Source organism: Camellia sinensis, chromosome 13, assembly GCF_055761805.1.
Source record: "Camellia sinensis isolate YWXY chromosome 13, ASM5576180v1, whole genome shotgun sequence".
In the NCBI taxonomy this organism is placed as follows: domain Eukaryota; kingdom Viridiplantae; phylum Streptophyta; class Magnoliopsida; order Ericales; family Theaceae; genus Camellia; species Camellia sinensis.
This window is the reverse complement of record NC_138973.1, coordinates 145677679-145690366: the sequence shown is the minus strand read 5'-3', so window position 1 is coordinate 145690366 and position 12688 is coordinate 145677679.

The following is a 12688-nucleotide window of genomic DNA, read 5'->3' as shown; positions in this document are numbered from 1 at the left end:
CCTTTTGAGAGCATGAGGCTCTTTTTCTTTTATGATTATTTTTGACAAGCCAATGACTTAGATTGTATGGGTTTTGACAATCATTTTTGTATAACCAAGCTTAAGCTTTAGAACTTGTAGCCTTTGGCCATTTATTTTATTATTGTTTTTCCTAATTCTAGTTGCCACACATGCTATGAATTCATCCTTTTAAAAGATTGAATATGTATTGCATATGAACACTTTTGTAAATCTCTTACATGGATAGAATACAAATATAGAGATTTCAATAATATGTTGTAGCTCGAGAAAACGAGACTCAAATGGCCCAAAACATGACTTATATTCTCTCTCCGCCTGACACTCCAAAACAAAAAACCAAACCTCTCCCCGCTGAATCGCTGATCATCCAGGTCCCTCTCTACTCATACGATAACGACGATGCCCAAATCCCTCTCATCCGTGCGCTGAAATCCTCTAATCCCTCTCATCCTCATCTTTCTTAAACCTCCCTCTGGGAGTTCTGTTAAACCTCCCTCTGTACTCATACACTAACGGAGCCGAACGACGAGTGACGACGAACGACGAGCTCGGTTAAAACTCCTCACCTACGAGCTCGATGTCTCTCATACGCTAACAACGCCGGAAACTTGTCAATACATACCAAAAGAAAACGAATCTGAGGTAAACCCAAATTCAACAAAACTAGGGTTTATGTTTTGACTTCAATTTCTATACAAATTCGTCGATTTTGTTATTATGGGTTTTCCCTTCAATTCCACATTGTTATTTTGATTCTGATTTTGATTTGAAACCAAATTTGTAACTTCTGAACTTTGTGCATTTGGTATGGAAATCTATTGCTGAAATTTGTTGAATCGGTTGTTTGAAATGTGGGTGTTGCTTTAAATTGAACATGTGCAAAAATCTGTTTAGTGAAGCTGTTCTTTGAATTTGTTCTTTAAACAATGTGGGTGTTGCTTTAACTCCTACAAACCCGCCAAAAGTATGGCAAAGAGTCATTTTGATTTTCTTTCACTGCAAAAGATTAGATGTTTCCCTAATTATCATGACACAATGAAATTCAACCATTCATATATATATGTGTGTGTGTGTGTGTGTGTGTGTTGTGTGAACTAGGAATGAAAATCTAAGTACCAGTGGAACTATGTAAAGAAGGAGATTGGGAAACATTCTTAAGAAGTGGAATGGAGTTGCTGTTATATGGCAATGTGAATGAGTCATCTTGTTCTTCTCTCCTCACTATCACCCTTGGATACACTTCAAAATTGACAAAAATATCATAATATAATGTTCAAATGAAGTAAAAAATAACATGATATATTTATTAAAATACATGAAAGATTTAATTTAAGGAGGGAAAAACAGAATAAAAAATCAGAATAAAAAACAGAATAAAATATGGTGCATGAACTTGGAAACAATATGGTGCAAGAACCTTGGAGTTTTAATTTAAGGAGGGAAAAACAGAATAAAAAATCAATAACATGTGAGTTGAGTGGATTGGCTGTTAAGAGTTAAAAGAATGCCAGACAAGTATTATTAGAACTGGATAGTGTCCTTCCTTCCTCCTTGTTCCTTGACTGCAAAACCAAGAAGGTGCATCAGTATGAGGCTTGTCCATCAGTTTAGGTAGTTGAATGTGTTCGTATTTTTTATATGCAGATAAAAAAATGGCTTCGTCTTCCACTTATAATAGCAACATAAGATTAAAGTCAAGATTGTGTGATTGTGGAAGAACAGCCGCCATGTACATTGTGCGAACCAATGAGAATGGAAATCAAGGCTATTTGTTTTTTTTTTTTGCCCATCAAAATATGTAAGGATTAATCAATGACTTATGAAAATTTAAAAATATAGGGTCTAACAGATTTTTGCACACACAGTGTTCCTTATTAACAGAAGATTCAACATATTTCATCAACAATGTGTGCAAAAATCATATGAGTATGACCAGCCATCTTCTTAATTATTTTTATTTGTCAAATATTTCCACACACAGCAGATTTTTGCATAACATATTCACCCAATGCTTAGAAACATATACATTCAAAGAACATATTCAATGCCCAGAACATATATATTTGTCAAACATATATATTCCCCCAATGCCCAGAATATATTCAAAGAACATTTATTTTTATTTGTCAAATATTTCCACACACAGAGCAGATTTTTGCATAACATATTCACCCAATTCTTAGAAACATATACATTCAAAGAACATATTCAATGCCCAGAGTATATTCAATATTCAATGCCCATAACATATATAGTTGTCAAACATATATATTCACCCAATGCCCAGAATATATTCAAATAACATATTTTTGGGGCTTGTGATCCATTTCTGCTATCAATCCTTAATCTCCCAATGCAAAACCCTAAATACAAAACAAAACCAACTAATGGATCAAGGAGCATGAATCATAAGCAACATAAAAATATCATAGGCAGCATGAATCAAGGAGCATCGACGACACCTTTCAGCGCACACAGCAGCAGCGGCAGCACTCTTTTGCACACACAGCAGTAGCGGCAACATCCGTTGGTACTAGTAGAAGCAGTAAGAGCCTCATCGACGGCACCCTTTCGCACACACAGCGTCGTCGGCGCTAATGGGTCTCCTCTCTCTGAGTCTCTCTACTCTGTTCTTTTTTCTTTTTCTTTTTTTATTTCAACTGAAATGTCTGAGTTTTGTATTCTAACACAGCTGATCTGTACAAAGAAATGAGGGTGGGTGTAGAAAGAACTCGGGCCAACTCGAGCCTCAATCTTTTGAGCTACGAAATGGTGCTGTAGAGATTTTCACCTCTTGAGTTGAAAATGTTATGTTCGAATGGAACAAAAGGATTTTATCTTTATGTCAATTATTTTGAGGCGTTACAATTGAAAAGTCCTTTTAATTTTTATTTATTTTTTTGTAATTTGTTGAAATTCAAATCTTTATTATTGAAATACACAAAGTCACTATCTTTTCAAATTTTGAACAAATCTTTCTTATCTGTCAATTTTTATTTTAATATGTTTCACGACCAGCCCCACTACCAACAACAACAATAATTACAACCAAAAAAGGAAAAAAAAAGAAAAAAAAAAGAAGAGGAATTTGTTGAAAATCTAGATTTTACCTCATCAACTACTACCATAAAAATAAAAAATAAAAAATAAAAAGAGATCAAATCACTCAGATCTAAAAGAATATCTAGATCTGCAGACTAGAAATACTTACTCCATACAAATAGTATACCAAGATGAGTACTGGAGATTTTCACATAGAATCAAAGTGATTACCATTTATCTTCGAGAGATTGTTTCAAGAACTTGAAAATCGAGAGAGAGAGAGACAGATAAACAGATAGAGAATTTGAAGAGTTGGAAATAGGAAGAGATAGATAGTATGTGGATCTATAGAATACTTTGAGTCTAGGGTTCAGATTGCTCAGGTCGCGAAGGCTGAGATGTCGGAGTTGAGGAAGATGTGAATACTACAGTTCAGATCTTCTCTTTGTCGCCATCATCATTAGGGTTCATATCGGCGCAGTAGCGATGGGGGTTTGGGAGAGAATGGTGGTACGGTAGGTGATTAGAGCATCCACAATGGGATGGCTAAAATTGTTTGTTAAATTGTGTTATATGACAAAAAGTGATAAAAGTGGAATCCAAAAATGTGTGTTAAGGTGTGTTAAGAGTTTATTAATTTTAGAGAGTGAGTGGTGGTGCAATGGATGGGTTAAGGTGTGTGCTAAGAATATATATATATATATATATATAAATGCGCACCACAACGGATTGGGTCGTCCGCGAGACATCTGCTTGGACGTTCGGCCGATCAAACGATCAATTGAATTTTTTAAAAAAAAAAAAAAAAAAACTCGTTGGGCATTGTTTTTTTAACATTAATGTTTAATGTGTTTTTTTTTTATTGCATTTTTGTTTTTTTTTAATGCTATTTTCTGGGTTGTTATTGAAAAAAAAATATTATATTTTTTGGATTTGCAGCAAACCCAACACCCTCTGTGTGTGTGTGTGTGTGTGTGTGTGGCTAGAACGCTAGCCATAATTAACACACAGCACTAATGGTTGACACTAACACACAAGTTAGCAGCTCCATTGTAGCACAAAACAATATTTTTTAATTGGCCAAAATTTGGCCATTGACACTAGCACACCCACTAACACATCGATTGTCAATGCGCTTAGAGGAGAAAGAAAGAAAGGCGGTAGAGGCGGAGGTGGTGGTCAATTGGCGGCGAGTAGAGGAGAGAGAGAGAGAGAGAAAGAGAGAGGCGGTGGCGAATGAGGTAGTTGTCAGTCGGTGGCGAGAAGAGGAGAGAGAGGATGAGAGAGAGAGAGAGAGAGAGAAGGTTCCTCTCTGCTCTGTCGCACGCCCTAGAAACGTTGCCAGCATCGTCAGCCATGTCGTTGTCGTAAAGTCCTAATGCGGCTAGGGTGGGGGAACTGTGGTGGGCGGCTCAGTCTTCATCGCAAATTTCTACGCGAATTCTAGAGAGATAGTGATAAGTGGGTGAGGTGAATAGAGATAATAGAGAGAAGCAAAGAGAGAGAGAAAGTGAGTGGTGTGGATATGTTTGGACTGTATATATCATGAATATTCTGGTCATTTCGCAGAATGATGTCCTTAAGGACATAATATTTTAGTGCCTAGATCTTTAGCTAAAGAAAATTGACAATTGGATTTATTGCTCAAGTGCCCTTTATTTTATTATGAGGCGATTAAATTTTTTTTAATCATGTAAGAAATATTAACTTGCGTTTTTTTAAATATGCATCAACTAGAAATTTAATAACTCAAAGATAAAAATAAAAATTTGAGAATAATAGATGATTGAGAAAAGACAAATAATAATTTTTTTACATATGAATAAATAAGTAATCCAAATTATCGGGGAAAAAATAAATCTATTTGTTTTAACTTTTAAAAAAATCAAATAATAAATGCATTACTTAAAATAATAAATTTTAAATTATTTATGTGCCATGAAATAAGTCTTAGATTAAATTATTAGGATACATTAATTTTAGAGAGATTATTTATTTTTAAGTATTTAATCAATATATTTATTTTTATTTTTTTGCATTAAATGATTTAATAATGTTTTAACAATTTAAATATTGTATTTAATATTGAATGAAATAAGAATTTTATTAACTAATGGTAAAATATGTATAAATTTTTGATAATATATATGCAAACCTCAAGAAAAATGAGTGAAATTTCTCATTTGAATAGATAAAGTAATTAATGGGTAATTTCGTCATTTTTGGTATGATATCAGCATGACATTAGCAAATTCTGTTAAATATCCTAATAGTGGGAAAATGTTTATAATAATTTCAAGAGTAAGAGAGGTTATTATAATTGTTAAAACCACAAAAAAAAAAATAAATAAATAACTCCCCATAATTGTCAAAAATTTCAAGGAGATAAGTGTAATTTATCCTAAAAATTAGTATCTCTCCCTTTCTCTCTAGTTTTTTATATTATTATTATTATTTGTAATGTGACATTTGCGTTACTTGCAAATAAGGTGTACGTGGTGCAGTTTAGGAGTAAAATTACAAATCAAATAGTGGATTAGTGGATTGGCGAATTGCGATTTGAGTGGTCTTGGATGGATTTTCGGATTAAAGAATATTCTAACAAATTATCAAATATTTACATAATATATAACACTAATTTGTATAATATTATATATATATATATATATAACACAAAGTAATTTTATATAATATGTTCATAGGAAGTGTTTGGGTGTCTAAGGTGCATACCATATACACTTGCGTAAGTTCTCACAAATATACGTAAATTACGTATATTTGTGAGAACTTACGCAAGTGCATATGGTACTCACTTGTACACTTAAGAATTGCCAATATTTCATACATATAATTATTAATTTGTAATATATTTCACATCTTAAATCTCTCATACTCATTTTTACTTTGATATTTCATTAGAAGTTAAAAAATATTTATGTAATAATTATAGCGGAGTGGAACAATTTTGAAGGTAGATTACAAATTTTAAAATTTAATCTGTAATTAACAGATAAAAAGATGTAAATTAATACAAATCGATAAAATTGTAACAAATTAAATGATATTTTACACAATCCTATTTTATCTAGTAAAGCATAATACGCCAACTATTTTCTTTGCAACTTGCCCGACTTTATTATTCAAAGAAAACGAGAGGTCACTGCAACTACTTTCCTATCCTATTCACTGTGGCCTCGTTTGGTAGAATTATGAGAAAGTGATTATAGATTATAATTTAATAGATTATAGATTGTAGATTATAGGTTTAAGCTGTTAACCAGTTTAGTAGCCCTGTTTGGTAGGACTTATTTCCAGCTTATTTCAGCTTTTAACTTAATTTAAGCTATTTTGATGTGTTTGGTTCAACTTAACAATACAGCTTATAACTTTTTGTAAATCAAAAATCAACTTATTCTTTGAGTGGGGGAGGAGAAGCTTAATTTATAAGTCAAAAATCAGCTTATGTTCACAACTATAAGCTATAAACTGTTAGGGTATAAATTATAATCACTTTCCCACAGCTCTACCAAACGGGACCAGTGCAGTTATAAGATTATGGATTTAATTAGCAGAGTAGTAATTGGTTGAATAAGCTGTAAAATAACTTTTTGCTATGTAATGTCCTTTTTATCTTTATTTTTTTCTTGTTCTTTTTCTTCATTTTATTTTATTTTATTTTATTTTTCTCCTTATTTTCTTTTCTCTTCTTTCTTTTTTATTTTTTTTTCTCTTGTTTTCTTCTCGTAATTGTTTTTTATTCTCTTCTTTCGTTATTTCTTTTCTTTCTTTTCTTCTCTTAATTTTTTTTCTTCATTTTATTTTATTTTCTTTAGTTTATAGTTTATTTTTTCAAATTAGAAGTGGTGCATACATGGTGAGATTGATCATGAGAAAATTTAAAAAAATGCTGAAATCCCAATTAAAATTTTCAATTTATATTCATTTTAGTTCATGAATATATGAATATTAATTGATATTTTTTAATTAATTGAAAAATGTTACAAATACCAATTAATATTTTTAATTTATTATTACAAAATTGTTACAAAATATACCAATTTATTAATATTTTTTAATTTAATTTATTATCAATTAATATAAAATTATTAATTAGTATTAATTAATATAAAATTTATTTCATTAATGGCTTAAAATGCTTTATTATTATTATTATTTTTATTAAAAAACACTGAAAACCCTAGCTCCGGCAGACACGGAACAACGCCAACAAGAGAGAGAAAGAGAGCTCTGGTTCACCAAAAAGGGAGTTTCACCGAGATCACTTCTCCATCGATCGCGATGGTAGATGAAGGACGATGACGAAGGCACAACGACGACGTGGCGGCGCTAGGGTTTGAGATCGTGAAGGCATGGAAAGGTTTTAGCTCGATCGCAAACACGAACAACGCCTGAGAGAGAGAGAGAGAAAGAGAGAGATCTGTCGCGATCGCAAAAAAAGAGAGAGAGAGAGAGCTAGTTTTGGTTTACACCACCGAAAATCACCTCTTAATCTTTCTCTCTCTACAAAAGTGAACAGTGTTTGGTTGTGGGTATATATATTGGTTTTTTGGTAATAGTTGAAGTTGATGAAGGACGTTTAAGTAATTTTACCCCTCCCTTCCTAGCTTGCCGCTTAAGCTGAATCTGTTTAGCACCCCCACAGGCACTCCAAGAAAAAGCTGATTTTTCACTTACAAAAAGTTATAATCTGTATTATTAAGTTACACCAAACACAATGAAACAGCTTAAATTAAGCTAAAAGCTGAAATAAGCTGGAAAAAAAAAAACTTTACCAAACAGGCACACAGTGTAGTACTGCAATACGCGTGTTGTCTTATTTTCTTGGTCGGTGGTGCTACATACACCAATTAGTATACCAATTATTATATTAACATGTATTATGATATTATTATTGACTCTACCCATTATATAAATTGTAAATATCCAAAACCTCTAAAATTTTGTCATATAATCTATTAATACACTAATTAATATACCAATTAGTACATATAATATTATTCTTTTCCTCATAAGATATATTCCTCTGCTTCCTTGCTCTTTCTTGATTTCTACAATTACGCGTTTCCTTTCTCAAAAGGAATATGGGGCTTAAAAAGTTGCAGCAATAAAACAAAGCAAAAGCCTGTTTAAAAATAAAAAAATGAATAAAGCATAGCAAAGCAAAAGTAAAAGCAAAAGCAAAAGTAAAAGCAAGCAAAAAAAATTCATCATATGTCAGCAAATAATCAGCCAAACACAACCCAGAATGGTCACCGACCTAATAATCAAAGTTATTAAAATCAAAATTTTAGATGCTGACTGTTGTGAGTGATTCACAAATCAAATAATAGAATGAATTGAAAGTTATAAAAAATTAAAAAATATTATAAATTCATATTTCAAGTTAAGTGGTTGGAATTCACATGACAAGATGAGCCTAATAAGATTAGATTTCAATCCGACCTATGTCCACCTCTATCTGATGGTGCTCGATAGTAATGTCCCAGTGATTAAGGGTTAACCCTCAAGTAAAGGGTTGTTTGGGGTGTCCTAAATAAGTATATTTTTTATCTTTTTAGACTAAAAAGTTAAGAAAAAAAGATGGATATTTTGATTAATTTTTTATCTTTTTACGAAAAAATGTGTAATAAAAAATTGTATAAATAAGTGTATAGGAAAAATAAGTGTAATAGGCTGTACGACACCTTTTTCTGGGCAGAGTGTAGGAGATAAGGACATGATTACCCCCTTCGCGGGCAACCATTTGGACTGTGTTGTTCGGTCCGTGGGGCCCACCATGAGTCTCATTTTAATAATCTAAATCGTTTTAATATGTAGAACTCGTTGAGTACTATATGTTTGTAAAAAATCACATTGATCGGATATCGAAATCACATTGATCGGATTAGTTTTTATTCACCAGTTATAACTATAACACCATCTTTTTTTTTTATACAAAACTGATTTGATCATATAGTTAGCGATATCCGATTAACGTGATTTTTTACAGACATATAGTACTCAACGAGTTCTATATATTGAACGGTTCAGATATCAAAATGTGACCCATGGTGGCCCCCACGGGCCGAACAACACAGTCTAAATGATTATTAGCGAAGGAGACAATCATTTCTAGACCAGTACAGCAGACCAATCACGCGGACAGCCCATCACTTCAGCAAAGAGTTGAGTTGTATTTTTTTATGAGTAAATTTATTTTTTTTTTGTATTTTTTTTTGGTGAATAACTTTTTAGCTTTTTAAATAACTTTTTGACTTTTTAACTTTTTGAAGACATGCCAAACCAGGCCTTAATAAACAAAAAATACTTAAGTTATTTAATTTATTATCTCTAAAAATTATATATAATTTTAATGTCACAGATCATTTAGAAATGATAAATTAAGGAATGCAGCAGTGTTATTTGATAAACAAGAGGTCGTAGAGTTGGATCTCCTCGTTTGGGAACATAATATTTTAATAACTTTTTGACTTTTTATAAAAAAACGCGTAAAAAAATAGAGAGAGTGATGTAACAACTTATAGTGATCTTTTAACTTTTTAACTAAAATGTTAGCCTCCAAACGAGTTGGAGAGTATCATAACAATTAATAACCTTGCCTGGAGATGTGTGTCCGTTAGTTTGGTTCAAATTAATGCTAAAGTCATAATTAAATTTAATATTACTAGGTCGATTAACAATTTTTAATAATATTAAAAATATATTTTAATTAATAATTTTAGTAATTTTATTGTTACAAAGGAGAGTAGTTAGAATTTTGTTATTATTATTAATTTAGTAAATTAGAATTTTTTGTTAATTGGGCAATCTGTATTTTAGATAAACCTTAGAAATGTTAGGGTGTGCACCTTTTTAGAATGCATACTATTATGCACCCTACCACAAAAGGTGTAACTTTACCACAAAATTTTGTAATATCAACCACAAAATGCGTAACGTCACTACAAATTGACATAACAAAATATTCACAATTTTGTGGTTGATGTGATAAAAATTTATAATTTGATTATGATATTTTTTATTATATCAATTTATGGCGAGATTTCACACCTTTTGTAATTGATGTCACGAATCTTGTGATAAAATTACACTTTTTGTAATAGAAATGCATATGATATACACTCCCATGGGGATGCACACTATAGAAGAACCCTTAAATTTATCATGATCGGTTCATAATTTTCGAACATATATATTTGTCTCATTTTTCTCTTCCAATTTTCATATTCAACACAGTGTCTGTTTAGTATTATTTTTTAAAAATTATTTTTAGATAAGTTTTTATTTATTTTAAGTGATTTTTTTTAATATTTTAATTAATTTTTTATATATGTTTTAAATACAGTTAATCAAGATGTATCTAAAAAATTAAATACAGTTAATCAAGATGTATCTAAAAAATTAAATTAATTAATTAAAATATTAAAAATAAACCAAAATGCAAACAAAAATCGATGTGCTATATATTTCCATCATCATTTCTTTGCTATTTCCATTATCATTTCTTATGCAATAGGCATAAACTATTTCAATTTGCACTGGAACAGTTTTAAAAAGCAGTAATGATTTATAGCATTAATTTTGATGTTTTAATGGAGCACTAATGATATGATACGGAGAAAAAAAAAAAATTAAGATCAAAACATCATATCACAATGAATGAAATCCACTACCAACTTGTTAAAGCGGACTTTAGAACTCAAAAAGTAGAATTCCAAAGTATTTTTCTCTAAAAAATTGCCAGCTCTATTTCTTGCTTTATTTGCAAGCAATTTAGAAAAAGGCGACCACTTCTCTTGATAACTTCCTCGAATGTTCTGAATTTCAAATAAAGCAATCATTATAAAAATAAAAATAAAAAATAAAAAAATTTATAACCGTTACCTCTGTTAAGGTTTCTCATAAGAGTGGTATTTTAGAGCACTAAATTTGAAGTTTTTAAAACACCATTAATGAGATGGCAATGTAAAGAAAAAAAAAAAAAAACAAAACAAAGGCCAAACTATCACATCAGTGATGTGATCCACATAATGCCACATCATTAGTGGTGCATTAGTGGTGCCAAATTAGTGGTATGAAGCATTTTTCTTCTCATAAATGTAGATTATAGCCTTTTATTTTTAGAGAGTTGTTTGGAATAATTTAAACAAGTGTATTTTTAAATTTTTTTATTAAAATAATAAATAAAAAAATTGTAAGTTTGAGATAAATTTTTTATTTTTTTTGAAAAAATATAATATAAAATAATAAATAAATTTAAAATTTAAAATTTTACTCCTAATGTCATGAGAAATGTTATTAATCTCAAATAATTTATCAATTTTTTTAAATCTGTGTGAATTCCATACAAACCCACATATATGAGTGATCTTATACTCAAATAAAAAGTTGGAAAATGTTTGGGAGGACTCTCATAATCCTTACTGATATATTGACCATTGATGAGTTTAAATTTTTTTAGAGAGTTATGTCTGACAGTGACATGAATAATTCAGATAATTTTAAAAGTTGTGAGGGTTATATTTTGTAAGAGTCTTTATTATTATTGTAAAAAATTTGATAAATTATTAAGTGGTATTTTAAAAAGTTAATAAAAAATTAATTTTTTAACTTTTTTAACCTATTATATCTTTTTATAAATAAAAAATATAAAAAATAATATGAACCAAAATAAATAAAAAGTTTTTCATGTGGTTGGCAAAGCATAACATAACTCCTAATGTCATGTCCTATTAAATCAAATCAGCACTTTTCAAATGTCCACTGACAAATTTATTTATTTTTACAATAATAATAGAGACTTTTTTTTTTTTTTTTTTTTTTTTTTTTTTTTTTTTTTTTGAGATCTCACAATTCTCAAAGTAATTCACAATACTCATGATATAAGTTTTACACATGAATGAACTCCACACATGCATAAATGGTATGAACCACTTTAGAATTGTAGAGGTTTTCAAAAAAGAGATCTCACTCATTTTCTTTATTTTTATTATTATTTAGGGTTTAGCAGCTGGCAGCAGAGCTCAGCAGCTGCCACATGACATCTGACAACCTGCAAAAAAAAGGGCAATTTCATCTTTTCGCCAGTTTTTCAGCCGTTCTGCATGGAAACCAAAAAATAATATTTTTTAAATTTTTTAATATATATTTTTTTTGACAGTTTATACTATCTTTTATCAATGTGCTAAAATGTAAAATTAATATATCTACTTACCAAAAAAAAATTAATTAATCAACTTATTTGATTCTGATTTTCAAAAAAGAGCTTTCAGAAAATTATACTTTTTTATTTTTCATATTTTAATGTTTTCAATGAATTTTTTTGATATTTTAAGGAATTTTTTAAAATTTTAGACACACCTAACATAAATACACTTAAAAAATATAATATTTGTGAATTTTTTTTTGAAAAAATACACTAAATACCAAAAAATATAAAAAAAAATACAAAAAATTCAGTGCATTTTTTTTTTTGTATTTTTGTGTACTTATTAATTTTTAAAAATATGTTTTCACAAATATTTTATTATTTAGATATATCCAAGTAAGGTGCATTTAAAAAAATAAAAAAAAATTGTTTAAACTTTAAAAAATATTCACTAAA